The sequence below is a fragment of the Acipenser ruthenus genome, chromosome 15 (genome assembly GCF_902713425.1).
Source record: "Acipenser ruthenus chromosome 15, fAciRut3.2 maternal haplotype, whole genome shotgun sequence".
NCBI lineage: Eukaryota > Metazoa > Chordata > Actinopteri > Acipenseriformes > Acipenseridae > Acipenser > Acipenser ruthenus.
Genome location: NC_081203.1, coordinates 33,475,412 through 33,489,908, shown reverse-complemented (window position 1 = coordinate 33,489,908; position 14,497 = coordinate 33,475,412).

The window sequence follows — 14,497 nt, the reverse complement described above, 5'->3', positions numbered from 1 at the left end:
TTATAAAGGGGGCAGTTATATAATAAAACAATGTAATTGAAATTACAACACTGGAGCAAAAGTAGATTTGATGCAGAACGGTCAGTCTTCAGCCACATAATCAGGCCAGCCATTCATTGTGTGCTTCCACGCTGCTGAGGGAATGGGGTCCTTGAGGCCCTTCGGCTGTGTCTTTCTAGCATACAGCTGGTTCATACTGCCTTAAGGCAATCGCTCTAATCCATATGGCGATGAATCACACACTGGAGGCAGTGGTCTCCAGAGGTCTTTCATGTCCATTGAAAGGCAGTGGTCTCCAGTGTGGTGGTGTAGGCTTCACTGTTGTTGGCATTTATTAAAAGACTCCGACTCACAGTGTCTCCTGGATAGTTTCTTAATTGCAGCAAGCTAGGTTAGCAAATGCATTAAAGGCACACGTTAGAACAGGTCAATCAATCCTGAATAATTACACAAAGCAATAATACATGCTTATTGTATCACAATTGATTAATTAAATGACCTTTTAATTGCAGCATCTAGTTGAAGCAATTTAGAGAAATGCTGTATCTGCAAGTACTGTACTGTGCTAGGGTTATATAATCCATATCCCCTGAACACTGAACAGCACTGAATTTAGAAATACTGAAACACATTGAAATTAGATATTCATGATCTTTTAGTATCTCTAGATTTATAATGAATGTACAGCAACAAAACAATCTGGTCTCAGTGTCTCATATATTGTACTTCTCAATGTGGGAAAGGAATCTGGAGTGTCTGCATGGATTTCAATTCCAAGTAACCCTGCCATTGGTGTAGCCTGGATCCTACAGGTGCCATTGAGGACTCATAATAGACCAGGTGGAGAAACGGAAAAGTATTTATAGTCAAGTGCAATAAATAAGGCTTAAGTTATCCAGGGGCTCTGTGGTTTTTAGTTCCAACTGAGCTCTCAATTACTTAAATAAACTCTTAATTGAACTCATAGTTTGCTTAATTAGGCAGTTTTAATTGTTTTCAGCTCTTAAACAGTTGGAAATTTCAATGTAACTATAAAATGTTATAAATAACTTGCAATCTGCAACTTTTTCGGAGCTGAGAACAATTAAAATGGTCTAAATAAGCTAAGTATTAGTCCCATTAAGGGCTTAGTTAAGTAATTGAGAGCTCAGTTGGAATGAAAACCAGAAGACACAGGGGTCCCTGAGGACCGGGGGTTGAAAGCCACTGTTTTAAGGTGTTTACTTGAGATGGACAAGGGAAACATGAACAGGTCCTCCCTTGTAATCAGCACTACTGCTTCAGTCACTACACTGTGGAATCAGACACTGGTGCTGTCTGTTTCTGCGCCATGTTTGAGGAGATGAGGCCTACTGTTTGGAATCGTGCAACACCAAATGCGATCACTTGAAGCTCTTATAAAGTGTGACGTTTCTGCAAGCAGTTGCACAGCTGGTTGCTTACAGTAGAGACAAGCTCTACTTTCAAGCGATCTGCTGAGCGATTTGTAGTGATGTTTTTTAATGGAATATCACAAGTTGCGCTCCTCTGTTTTTTTTTCAAACTATCCCTCGTTTTGGATGATCTTCGCTTTGCTTCTAAGCATGGTTTGCACCTCTTTAAGACAGTTTACCACAATGCTGTTTCTCATATTATTATTATTATTATTATTATTTATTTCTTAGCAGACACCCTTATCCAGGGCGACTTACAATCGTAAGCAAAAACAAATTCAGCCTGGCTGTTTTACAGTTTATCAAGTTTAGAGAATAGTGAGGTATAAACAAGCCTGTAAACTGGAGTCAGCATCTCATCTAATAACAGGAGGATCATTGGTTCCCTTATCCTCCCCCTGTTCATTTGCCTTAGGCAGTGTTTGTCTCTTCGGTATCTTGGCCTCTTAATTAGTATGTGGACCTCATCGGTTCAGCTTTCTTTATAAACAGGAATAAAGGTACCATAGTATCTGCTATTGATCCAATCCAAGGATGGTGTTATGGTTTATCTTCTCCTTAATTTAAAATTCTAAAAATCATATTCCCATCTGAGAACAAGCTTCCTCCAGAACTAAAACACACCTCCAATTTAAAAACCTTCAGATCAGTGTGAAGAAACTCTAGGTAGGGTTTTTTTAGGTGTGTAAATGCTAGTATATCTGTGAACCTTGAAAGAACGGTTAGTACAGATATAGGACTACAGTTATGAGTCAGAGTCCATGCCTTTGATAACTGTTTGCTGTTTCTGCTGTTTTTTTACTGTAATAGATTTAAAAACATTTGCAATTTGGTATTAATAAACAATAGCGAGTTCTACCTGTTGTAAATCTGGCCAAGCTGGGCAGAGTCCTGCATGTGCTGTAGTTGCTTAATTCCCACTATTTTCAAATTACTTTGCAAACTGTTGTTAACATGGTAAAGGATGCAACTTTTCTATTCAGACCCATTTGCAGTCTGCATCTTTTTTTTATTTGACCCCATTATGTCTAGGCTTACAAGAGGGACAGTATAATGAAGTGAAAGAACTGCTTTGTTTAGTCTCTCGTCTATCCTCTTAATATGAGCTGCTTATCAGTAAATGATACAATATGTTTGAAGATTGCAGTAATATATTAAACTGAATAAATGAACGTGGACAAAATCTGGATAGCGTGTTCATTTTTTTTGTTTTTGAAAGCTATAAAGCCTGCCTTTTAAAACCTGTCAATTAGAATACTCTGTAGTATGAGATAACCTGATTTAGCACTAAAGATTTCTGTGTGACATCTCTAAACAACACTGTTCTGGGAGTCAGCATGCTACAACAATGGTGTTATCTACCAGTGGATGAATGCATGACAGGAAATTAGAAACATGTACTGCTGGTTGTATTCACATGGCAGTCTTGCACAAACACAATGCAGAAAATCACAATGTTGCAGGGTAGAAATCTCAGAACTCTTCAAGGCAGAGACAGTTTTATCACTGACCAACAAAATCCCTTTATCAATTATGCAATCCTTTAGACAGAAGGTTTTACATTTCTCTTCCAAATCGCTAATAAAGGTCCAATCAATAATCAGCAAGCTCCAGTAGATAACTGATTTAAAGTCCTGTTCTTACTTTCTTCTAATTTGCATTCACAGCATTATCTCTGATCGACGTGTTGAAGATATTTAACACTTCCTGTTCTGCAGGTCAACCTCACCTCCTTCTCCAGTCACTCCCGGGGCTCTGGGTAGTGATCTTGTTTGGGTTAGAAACCAACTGCAGTGATATCAATAGGATTCCTGTTGTGTATTCAGTGACACTGCAGTGATATCAGTAGGATTCCTGTTGTGTATTCAGTGACACTGCAGTGATATCAATAGGATTCCTATTGTGTATTCAGTGAGACTGCAGTGATATCAATAGGACTCCTGTTGTGTATTCAGTGACACTGCAGTGATATCAATAGGATTCCTGTTGTGTATTCAGTGACACTGCAGTGATATCAATAGGATTCCTGTTGTGTATTCAGTGACACTGCAGTGATATCAATAGGATTCCTGTTGTGTATTCATCGAAACTCACACGCTGATTGTTCTGTGCATCAGTACTTTATTGCAACATTGGTAATACATGTACATTCTTAAAAGCCGTGTCTGGTACACAACCTGCTTCGTTCAGCTACTGAGCTGGCCTCATGGGCTCACAACAAGAACTGTATATAACCTTGATTCCGTACATGTGTAGCACGCCACTCCCTCACCAACTAACCATCCCAAGAAATGAGTAAGAACATGCTAATCACACACTATACACATGCACAGCCAGCACAGCGATTCTGTCTTTGTGTCTAGCTAGGCTGCAATGCAGCAATTCCCAAGCGAGTGGAAACTGTATATTCATTTCAAATAAATATATAAATAAATCCCACTCACAAGGAAAGACTAATATTCATCATGGCTTTAACATAAATAAGTAACCCATTTTCTAATGCGTTCAGCAGTCACTCACAGTGCACATGTGAGCTAGCCTTGTCTGCCACAGATGATGCATACAAACTCCCGGTTATAAAGAAAGAATCATAATAGCCTTGACACTCTTGTGCGTGCCTTCCACACACCATAGTCTTGTAAATAACTGGCTGTTTCATCAGTGGTGAGGTACAATTGACTAGTCTGCTTTGGCAGTAATCGATTTTTTTAAATCACTGCTTCCCTGAGTTCTCCTGCAAGAAGAAAATATAGCCATCAGTGAGTTTACAGGCCTCTTAATGCTCCTCAGCCCCAGCAACAAGGAATAAATTGATGTCATTAGATCTCCCACTGCTTTTATATGTGTTAACGGACCATTATGTCTGTAAAGAAGATTAAGGAGGCTGTAAGATTTCCAATTTACAACAGGGGTGGAAGAGAAGAATATGGTTTATGGATTTGAATAAACAAAAACCTGCTATCGGCAAAGAAATAATTACCGTTCAATTACAATGGCGGCTTGGCAACCTGGAGTACATTACTCACAGAAAGCCCTGTGCTGATGATGGGAAGCCAACAGAGCCAATAAATCAGGATTTTTAAAACAAGGCTGCAATGCCGAAAAGCTGTCTCTGTACCACAATTACGGGACCTTGAGGTGCTTTGGTCCCTCAAGTTATAGCATTGCCTCATTAAAGTTCAAGAGACCAAAGCACTCCTCTCCCTACACGATCACTTGTGGAGGAGAAAACTGCAGTGCTGAGATTGTTCAATTAAGAACATTAAAGGTAGTTTGTTTCATTCAAAGGTAGACTGTCATAATCAATGTTCACATTATAGATCAGACAGATTACAAGCACATTAAACTTGACTGTCCTCAGAATAGGGTGCAGCGGTTTGTAGCCAAAATGAAGGACTGACAATTTTATCTGTGAAGAAATATTGATTTAGAATGTATCAAATTACATAACCCTAAAGAAAAATGTATTTGGTACGCTTTACGGTCCGGTTGCACATTCTTGTAATTGAGGAAAAATCAGTAAATATCAACTTGCAAGTGGCTCTTGCTCAGAACAGATGACATAAGTGTGGAGTAGTGGTTAGGGCTCTGGACTCTTGACCGGAGGGTCATGGGTTCAATCCCCAGTGGGGACACTGCTGCTGTACCCTTGAGCAAGATACTTTACCTAGATTGCTCCAGTAAAAACCCAACTGTATAAATGGGTAATTGTATGTAAAAATAATGTGATATGTTGTAACAATTGTAAGTCGCCCTGGATAAGGGCGTCAGCTAAGAAATAAATAATAATAATAATAATAAAAGCCATGACTTCATCATTCTAAGTATCTCAGTAGGCTGTGCAGTGAATATAGTGCATTTACAGTTGTCTAAAAACCATCTTGCAAAGCCTATCGGGTTTGTTTATGACAGCTCAGGTCACTGTCATCATTAAAATCAGGTGCAATGAGGGCGTATTTGTATGCATGCACGCTTCATTGACACATTGACATGAAGTGGGTGGGTTTATGGCCCGGTTTGTAACGGGATGGCGGTCAAGTGTGGGTTTGTAGAAACAGACGAGGATCTAAGTAGCTCAGGGGACACTTCTGCCCCTTTCTGTCCATGGCGTTTAATTGCCTCGCTCTTATTGGTTGTGAGCATGATGACCTCCCGATGTTTGTAAGATTTTATTTCTAATACAAGGAAAAGGAGGTCAGTAGAGTTTGCAGACCGGCAAAACAGGTGTAGAGGATTATAGAGCCAGTGCAAAGACAATGAGAGGCAAATAGCTTCAAAAGCCAGGTGCTGTTTGCAATCTGAGTTCTGTTATTCCAATATTGAGATGTCATCTTTTTTCTCTATATATATAAATGTTTGTGTCTGTGATTGTTCCGGAGGCCGTGACCTCTATCATACTGAACAGGGAGCAGAGCAACATGCACATTATTGTTCTGAAACTGAGAAAGGAAACGCAGCTGACAAGCAGTCCGGACACAGCAAACCCCAACGCGAAGACCAGACATATACTGATAAATAAATACGTTCATGAAGTCTCAATGTTAGAGCAACTTGTAACGATTGGATCAGTTTAAAGCCTGATTGGTGTAATAAAGGACACGGCTGTACTGTGCTTCTCCATGATTGCTGTGAATCTCTCTTAAGGACACTTAAGCCTCTGGTCATTGTCCTGCTCAATTGATATCTAAGGGCTTACAGCCCATTTAAAGAAGCACACATAGAAGAATAAAGGCAAAGTTAGGTACTTATAAAGCTCAGGGGCCTCACAGAACAGTACAGGAATATGATTTTTATAATAACCTCAATAGCTGTGTGATGTGCTGGTAGCGAAACTTCTGTATAAAGAAACGACCTGCTGATTCAAACAAATGTTTGCAGATATCTGGACTCACTGTATTGATACATACCTCTTTATTCCTCCTCAGTGGAATGCAGTGATCCTACAGTGCTAATACAGGAGTCTGTGCTGTGGGCCAGTGGTAGAAAAAAGGTGGCTGCAGTGGTATTATCCAATGACAGAATGGTACCAGTATGCTACCATAACATGACCACAGCACATCATTTCTATCCATTGTGTTGACAGTATCGATAATGCTGTGATTTGCTGATCGTTTCTGATTAGGGTAATACACTGGCATTACAAAGGTATCACAGTGGGGTTGTACAGCTTTTCTGTACGGTATACATGAAATCAATTCAAATCTAAGTGGCTCACCACAGCCATCGTTACGGGTTAAAGTTGGGCTCCATCTTCATGCGACAATCAATACCTGGGCATGCATTTATTAACTAAAGGGTCAATCAGTTCCCCGCTGGAGGACTCTGCCCTACAAGCAGGCTGCTTCTGTCAATAAACCCAGCAGAATTCTCTCTGTGGACACAAACAGCATGACAATGTGGAGCCGGACAGCACTTACATTAGTGGAACAAGCACTTCCCTTCCAGATCGCCTTGTCTTTAATTAGGTCTTCTTTCCTTTGACAGTACAGGCAACAGGGGAGATGTGGAACTGAGTTTTAAAATCTGTGATCAATTGGGCTAATCATGGCTAACAATTACAACTTACGGTATATTTAATTCATATATTGTATATATATTTTTTATAATTTGGCATTGGACCTAAAATGTAAGTGCCGATAAAATAATGTGCATCTACAGGTTTTGGCAATTCCAAGGCATCTTACTGTTGTTATATTTGCAGTAGATATATTATAAATAGTAACCATTTTTAAGCTGGTAAGAGACAGCTCAGGAATTTTAAATGGAGATTTATAGAAAACTGTCAACTTTTTGTCACGCTAACATTACACCATGAAAATAAATACTCTCTTATATTCGACTGTATATATCGGTAGAAGAAGAAGAAGAAGAAGAAGAAGAAGAAGAAGAAGAAGAAGAAGAAGAAGAAGAGGAAGAAGAAGAAGAAGAAATATATAACTAACTGTGCTTAACAAAAAAAAACATGAACCTGTACATTTTATATTAGAAGTACCAACACTGCAGGATTTGAAGCTCTCTGTGTGATCTAAACAGTATAAAAAAACCTTGCAGAGATTTACCATGCATGCCAGCTCCTCTGCAAGATGCCACCCAGCACGACAAGCACTTTCACAGCAACCTTCCTTGTGGAGGTGGACAGGTACCCAGGTTGTCCTTCACAGGATGGCCTTATTACTCATTGGACTAGAACTCAGCATGACTACAAATCATTAGAATGTGAAGCACAAAGAAACAGCAGCCACATATTAAAATAAATGAGATACTAGAACAATGTAATCTGCTTAAACATGAACATCAATCACCTGTCAAACGCTTTGGAATCTCAGCCATACAGCTCACGAAGAAGCAGGTCTAGGCCTTGGGTTGCCCTGAATGGGGTTTATCTTTTGTACATTCAGAAAGCAAATTGAATAGAGTGGTTTTGCTAATAGCAAAGACACATGATCCGAGGACAGGCTACTTGAATTCATATAATTATGGGAGTACAGTGTGATTGGCTGATTTAATTCAATTGTATTCCTAATCTCAGCGCTATTTGCCAGATTGATACAGAAGAATCAGGTGTCATTTCAATTTTTAAATCTGCTTTCCAGTTGCTATGTGTTTTTTTTTTTTTCTGGTGCATAGTTCCAGTGCTTTGTTTTAGTTCAGTGTAGAGATCTCAGTATCAATCCAGCCTTACATGGTTAAGATTGTATGGAATGTAAAGAACAATGAAGCGACACAAGCATTTGTTACGCGGATAAGAGCGCTTAATAAACATATAAGAAACGCAGCTCCCTTCATCAGGTTCTGTCATTTCCATTTCATGCTGCAGGCAGTCTGCGGATCAGGGCTGCATGCCTTCAGTTAGGAGGCAGGAGGAATATTGTGAGATGGACAGGGGAAAGCCTGAAGAAAATAACCATTTCAAATCTCCGTCCAACAAGCCCATTAAGACAGATGTTTCCCAGAAAAGTATATGCATTCCCAAGAGGCACGTGCATCAATATGTTATTAATATTAATATTCTCTGCACTTCACATCCGAATAACACCTTTATTAATTTTGCAAGACACAGTACCACTGGAACACAAAGGTCAGGGCTAGATTATTATGTTTGCAACTGACATTAGGGTTAACATGAACCAAAATGACAAGCAAATCAATGTAAAGTTCTGAGGCAGATTTAATTACTTCTGGTTTTATTTTCTGGTTTTTCTTTTACGATGTGGAAATTTAACAGAACTTCAGCAGTAATTCCCCAAATACCTGACACGGATTTAAAATGCTTTTAAGAAAAGATATTAAAATGGCAAACATCAAACTTCTTCTTCAAGCACAGCAAAGTTATTAAGTTCATCATTCTTGGCCCAGTAGGCTCAATCCACCCTGAGTAAAACCAAGACAGGTGTACCCTGGGTAACAAGGCAGCTGGCTGGCATGTTTGTCAGCTGGGCTAAGTATTTACAGTCCTGCTTTTTTTTTATTGAACACAAAGAATAACAAATACATGCTGGTAACTTAGAGAACATTGTGTAGTCCAGCGTGGTGCATGCTGTCTCTGTACAAGCCTGCAGATTGCAGCTAATCAGAAAGAATGCTTTGTTATTGGCCCATGGCCCTTGGAAGCTGTGAAATCAACAAGGGATGTTTTACTCTTTTATAAACACAGAGAACTGCTGTGCACAGCTGTATGAACTTTACATCCTGTGTGTAGTGCGGTCGCCATGGAGATATGACATCTCAGGTCACGTGCCACGCAGTACCAAAGCCATCTCAAGTCCCAGGTAAGTGGTGGGGGGGGGGGGGGGGGCATGCTGATAATACAGCTTTAGCTCTCTGTCCGCTGTGAATCGGTGGCTTTAGCTCTGGTTAAAGAGGAGAGGCTTCAGTTTGAAAATAAAAGTCTACAAAGGTCAACATTTTTAAAGAAGCAGAATTCTGTATTGATTTACCTATCCTCTTTTAAACAGTTGAGCGTTACAGTGCTTGTAGCTCAATTAAAACTTACATGAATACACCGTGGGAAAACAATGGTAGTTTAACCATAGAAAGAATTTGGAAAAACTTAAAAAACACATAGCGTGCAGAAATACTGTGGTAAACTTTTCTAAGGGTATCCCCAGGTTTCTGTTCGATACAAAAGCAATAACACTCGACAGGGTGCTGCAATATGTCCAGTATCCGCACGCCCAAAGGTGTTGTTCTACACGAGGTGAAGCCAAGTGCCGTTAAGCAGCACAGGCCTGCAGACTGTGGACCACATTGGAACACCTTGGAGTGATTTACTGCGCTTAGAATATTGCATCCATCCCACCCTCCCCCGCCCCTCACAAAGCAAACTGGAGCTCAAGTGAATCAGCCAGTCACCCTGAAAGTTCCAAACTGTGCTGCCATGGTGACACATCTGCACAGGTTGGAACGCTTGTTAGCCAATCATGTAACCCCTCCATCCCTGCCATTTTAGAATGCAGCCAGAACTCCAGACCACACACTGGGGCAGGTCTTTTCACAGGACTTCGGGGTGAAGGGAATGTGAAAGCTCTGTGCTGACGTGTTGTTTAAACCGCTTACATTGACACCGAAGGGCCAAGCCAAGGACAAAAGGTCTGCTAGAACAGCGAGAGACCATAATGGGAACCTCTTTCACCCAGCACAATTAGAGTGAACTGTTCAGCTGACTGTCAGACCCCAGGCTTGTCTTTATGCCGGCATGTCTAATTAAACTGGGAATGCTTCACAGTGACCCTTTGACATGCTGTCTGCACACTATAATAACATTTCAGGGTTGTTTTACAAACCTCAAAGGAGCACATTTAACTTTAGTAAGCCCCAAATTAATAATGCAATTAAATTATTCCTTTTAATTCAGCTGTTTATTTTCATGATGGTAATATAATATATTAACGATATTACATGAACTAAACTATTACTGTAATTTAAGCATTTACAGTAAAAATGTTCTTTTAGGGTGTCTTCATAATTAAAGTTGCTGATATAAAGTGTCGAATCCCCAAATACTATCAATACAATTAGGTCTCTTGCCATATGAATTCTATAAGAAGCATTGCTAGCACTTATGCGCCACCTACTGGATGGAGCAAGCATCAGCAAGATGCATAAGATCTGCAGTAAAGTGGGATTGCTTATGAGGGACGGGCAACCCTGGCTCTTCCACTCCTGGTCTTTGTTCCAACCGTGTTCTTAATTGTTGAATTCAGGGGTGTTCAAAGCTGGCTCTTCCACTCCTGGTCTTTGTTCCAACCCTGTTCTTAATTGTTGAATTCAGGGGTGTTCAAAGCTGGCTCTTCCACTCCTGGTCTTTGTTCCAACCCTGTTCTAAACTGTTTCATTGAACCAATGAAACCTCCATCCAGACCCTGAAGTAGTTCATTATCTCATTGTACCTGTTAAACCAGGAGTGGAACGGCCCTCCAGGGCTGTGATTGGACACTCCTGGTTTAATTGAATCAATGAAACCTCCAGTCCGCTCCTAAAGCAGTTCATTATCTCATTATATCTATTAAACCAGGGGCAGAACGTTCAGTAATGGATGTACCTGAATCTTTACTGGATTATTAAGACGAACTGAAAGTGGATGATTATAACGCCTGGTAACTTTATGATAATCAGAGTTCACTTTTCCAGTGTGTTTACTCTTCCCTGACCCTCAGTGTAGTTCTGTTCTGGGCTTGTGCTTCATCTGTTATGTGCCTGAGAAAGGTTCTGTGCTGACCAGGGGAATAATGTGCAGTCCAGGTGTTTTGAGCAACAGAAGAGACTCTGAACAGAATTTTTAATAAACGTATCCTGGGGCATGGATTGTCAGATGATGTATGAATGCGTCAAAAGGCATTTTATTTACCATATTTACTGGTAGTTGACTTTCTATCTATAGCATCATCACACCTGCACCATGAATCATTCTGTTGCTATTGATATGAAAGCTTTGGCAGATACCCAAGGTTGGACTTTTTTCTTTTTCTCATGTTTTATAAGGACTAATTTTTCAGTCTTAGAATTGACTTTGAGTGTAGTAAGAGCTGTGGTGTTTTAATAAAGGTCTGAACTGATATTGTGGGTGTGATTCCAGCTCTTACTGACTAATCTATGCATACTGACTCCTAATGAGAGTTCATCTGTGCAGAAACAATGCTTGCCACTGTATAATACACGGTCTGTTCACTTAGTGCTTCCACACAAAACAGGCACTCCATGCAAATACCCATTTCTTGAATTTAATTCCCATGAATGTTTTTTTTACTATTATTGTAATCCCACTGAATATATTTAATTGAAAATGCACACCATTCCTGCCCTGATAAATCAATATATAAGGAGTCAAATTAAAAATGCAGTCTATCTTCTATTTTTATTTATTTATTTATTTTTATTAAATCCACTTTTTTCATCCATAGCTCTGCATATGCAGGTATGAATATTATAATGCATTTTCTTGTAATGCCTGTAAATAGTGTAAGAGGTTAGCTCAGACCACTGCCCTGCATTTCTGAAGAATCAACTTCAAACTGAGACACTGCTCAGGTCTTAACTGGAATGCTGTCTCCGGCCTAGAAGAACATAGTCAAAGAAAGCAGAAGAGCGCCCTCTGGTGGCAAATGTAAGCTTTTTTTTTTCTAACTGTAATCATAACATGTACTTTAGGTCTTTTTTTTGTTGAATGTCATCTTATTTTGATTGCCAGCTCTCACTACAGAGCACGTGTGATCTCTATTCAGCAGCCTAAACAAAACTGCATGCCGATGCTCTGTATGTTTTTTAATTATTTACATTTACAATTATTGTGTGTAGGAGCACAAGATGTGAAGCGATTCAGCCAGTGGTGCCAGATTGTTGAGTACGAGGAAAGCTGATTTGTATATTGGGAGGTCTGTTTAAATGGCTCCAGGTTATCAATAAGTACATTTTAATTACTTTCACTTTGGGTCTGATGGGCCAGCACAGCTACATATCACTAGGGCAGCACTAATACAAAGAGTGACCTGATTAAACCAGACTCAATAAATATCACATTATTGAAAAGCAAGTTCAAGGTTGTTGTTTCCCCCCCCCCCCCCAAAGGATTAAAATATTTTTTAACACCATAAAACTAGCAACGTGTTAACAGCTCTTCAGTTCTTTCATCTTGCAACACAGCAGCTTCTGTTTTAACCATTCCAGTGACTCCATTTCTCTCTGCAATGGTTCCTTTCCATTCCCTTGCTTGAGGTCCTGAGGCTTTTTATCTTTTCACTGTGAATCGACACTGGACTGGATAATTGGCAATAGCATAATATGATCTCCTAGAAAGCCTGCATACAATCTGAAATAGGACCCTTTTTAAAGCTTTCTCTTCACAGAACTGTGTTTTATAGCAAGGCTACGGTACAGCAAAGGAAAGGCTCTCCAGAACTGTCAGGTCTCATTATCTTCATGCACTGCTGGGTTAAATCAGGGTGGTTTGTGTGCTTTCTCAACTAATTGCAGCTCCTTGATAGCATCCAGATCACGCTCCTAATCACACACTTGAATACAGCATGATATTGCTTCAACTCATAAATGACACAGCTAAATTGGCTTATTATTTTATGAGAAAGCTGAGCTCCAGGTGTGCACTGAGCGAATGCAGACACCCTGCCTGTAATATTCCAGGCTCTTAGCTGGCACATTCCTCAACACAAGCCACACATTTTTCAAAATTGAAAGCAGGGATGGAAACAAGACTCATTTTCACCCATTCCTCATTTTAATACAAGCTTGATTAGCCACAGTGTTTGCTGCTGGTGATGTTAACAGTCAATGCTCAGGGAGACGTTTGTGGGATTTGCCGCATCCTTCCTTTGCGGAATGACGCATTGATATGCATTTTACTTCAATAGTAAATGATAGAGGGGTTCCCCCCCCCCAAAAATAACCATGACAAATTTCAAATGAACCCCTACGGGCTGTGAATGACTTTGAAATGACTTCTCCCAACACTGAAGTACTATATCCACTAAAACAGCGTGAATCGTATCGATGTAACGTAATCCTTACTGGAATGCTTTCATCTTAATGACATGCATTTAACAACATTGTTTTATAACACAATATTGTGAAGGACATGCCAGTTACTTTGTGTTTCATTAATTACATTCTACTAGCTTAGAGACACGAGATAAGGAACAGTGAGAAAACAAAACAAAAAACATTTTAATCACTGAGGCATATTGGTTTCCAAGGTGACCAGAAACTTTGCCAAGAAATGGTTTTCTATTGTGGACCTGATAACTGTGAAGGAAAACACAGCAGCTGAGAGACATCTTACCATCTTCAGCACCCCCTTTAAATATACTTCATTCCGCTGGCACTCATCATTCATGCATCTTATTGGTTTCCACGTGCAGAATAAGCATCAGCCCTTATCGTTACAGCAGTAAATTCAGAAGGAGAAAAGGAAACTCAGTCAAGCAGACATCTGAAAACCAAAGAGCATATGAAACAATTGTCTGCTGTTATACAAACTCTATTGTATCATGCATCTCCCTGTGAAACTGCTGCGGTCTGCTGCGTTTAACACTAGCAACAATGCAACTGTGCTTAAGACCAGGGTCTGGTCTAGTGTTATAGTTTCAGCTACTGGGCCTTTCGTGAATGATTACGTTAGTCTGAGAATACTTCTTTCTGCCAGCGTTCAGCTCGGATCACAGGCCGGGTCATCCAGGACACCAGCTCATACTTCACAGCTGATCACTTTCAGCAAAACTTTTTAACCAGTTACTTGCCATACAACTCAATGCTGTAGATGCATGAGGAGTGAGTTAGGTGACCATACAACAGATCTTACAACATTATGATGTTGGGCCACGCCCAGAGAAAGACGTGATGTTTGCTTTATATTTTTGTATCAGTTTTGATGATATTTCAGGATCCCCCCCCCCCCCCCTTCCACAATTTTAACCCTTTGCTGTCCAATATATTTCATGTTGAGAAAATAGGCATGGGAACATACCCAGGGCAGAATTTGAAAGTCACGGCACTGCTGCATTCCACTAGCCCAGCAGCATGGTACTACAGGAATACTGAACAAAGCAAATACCATG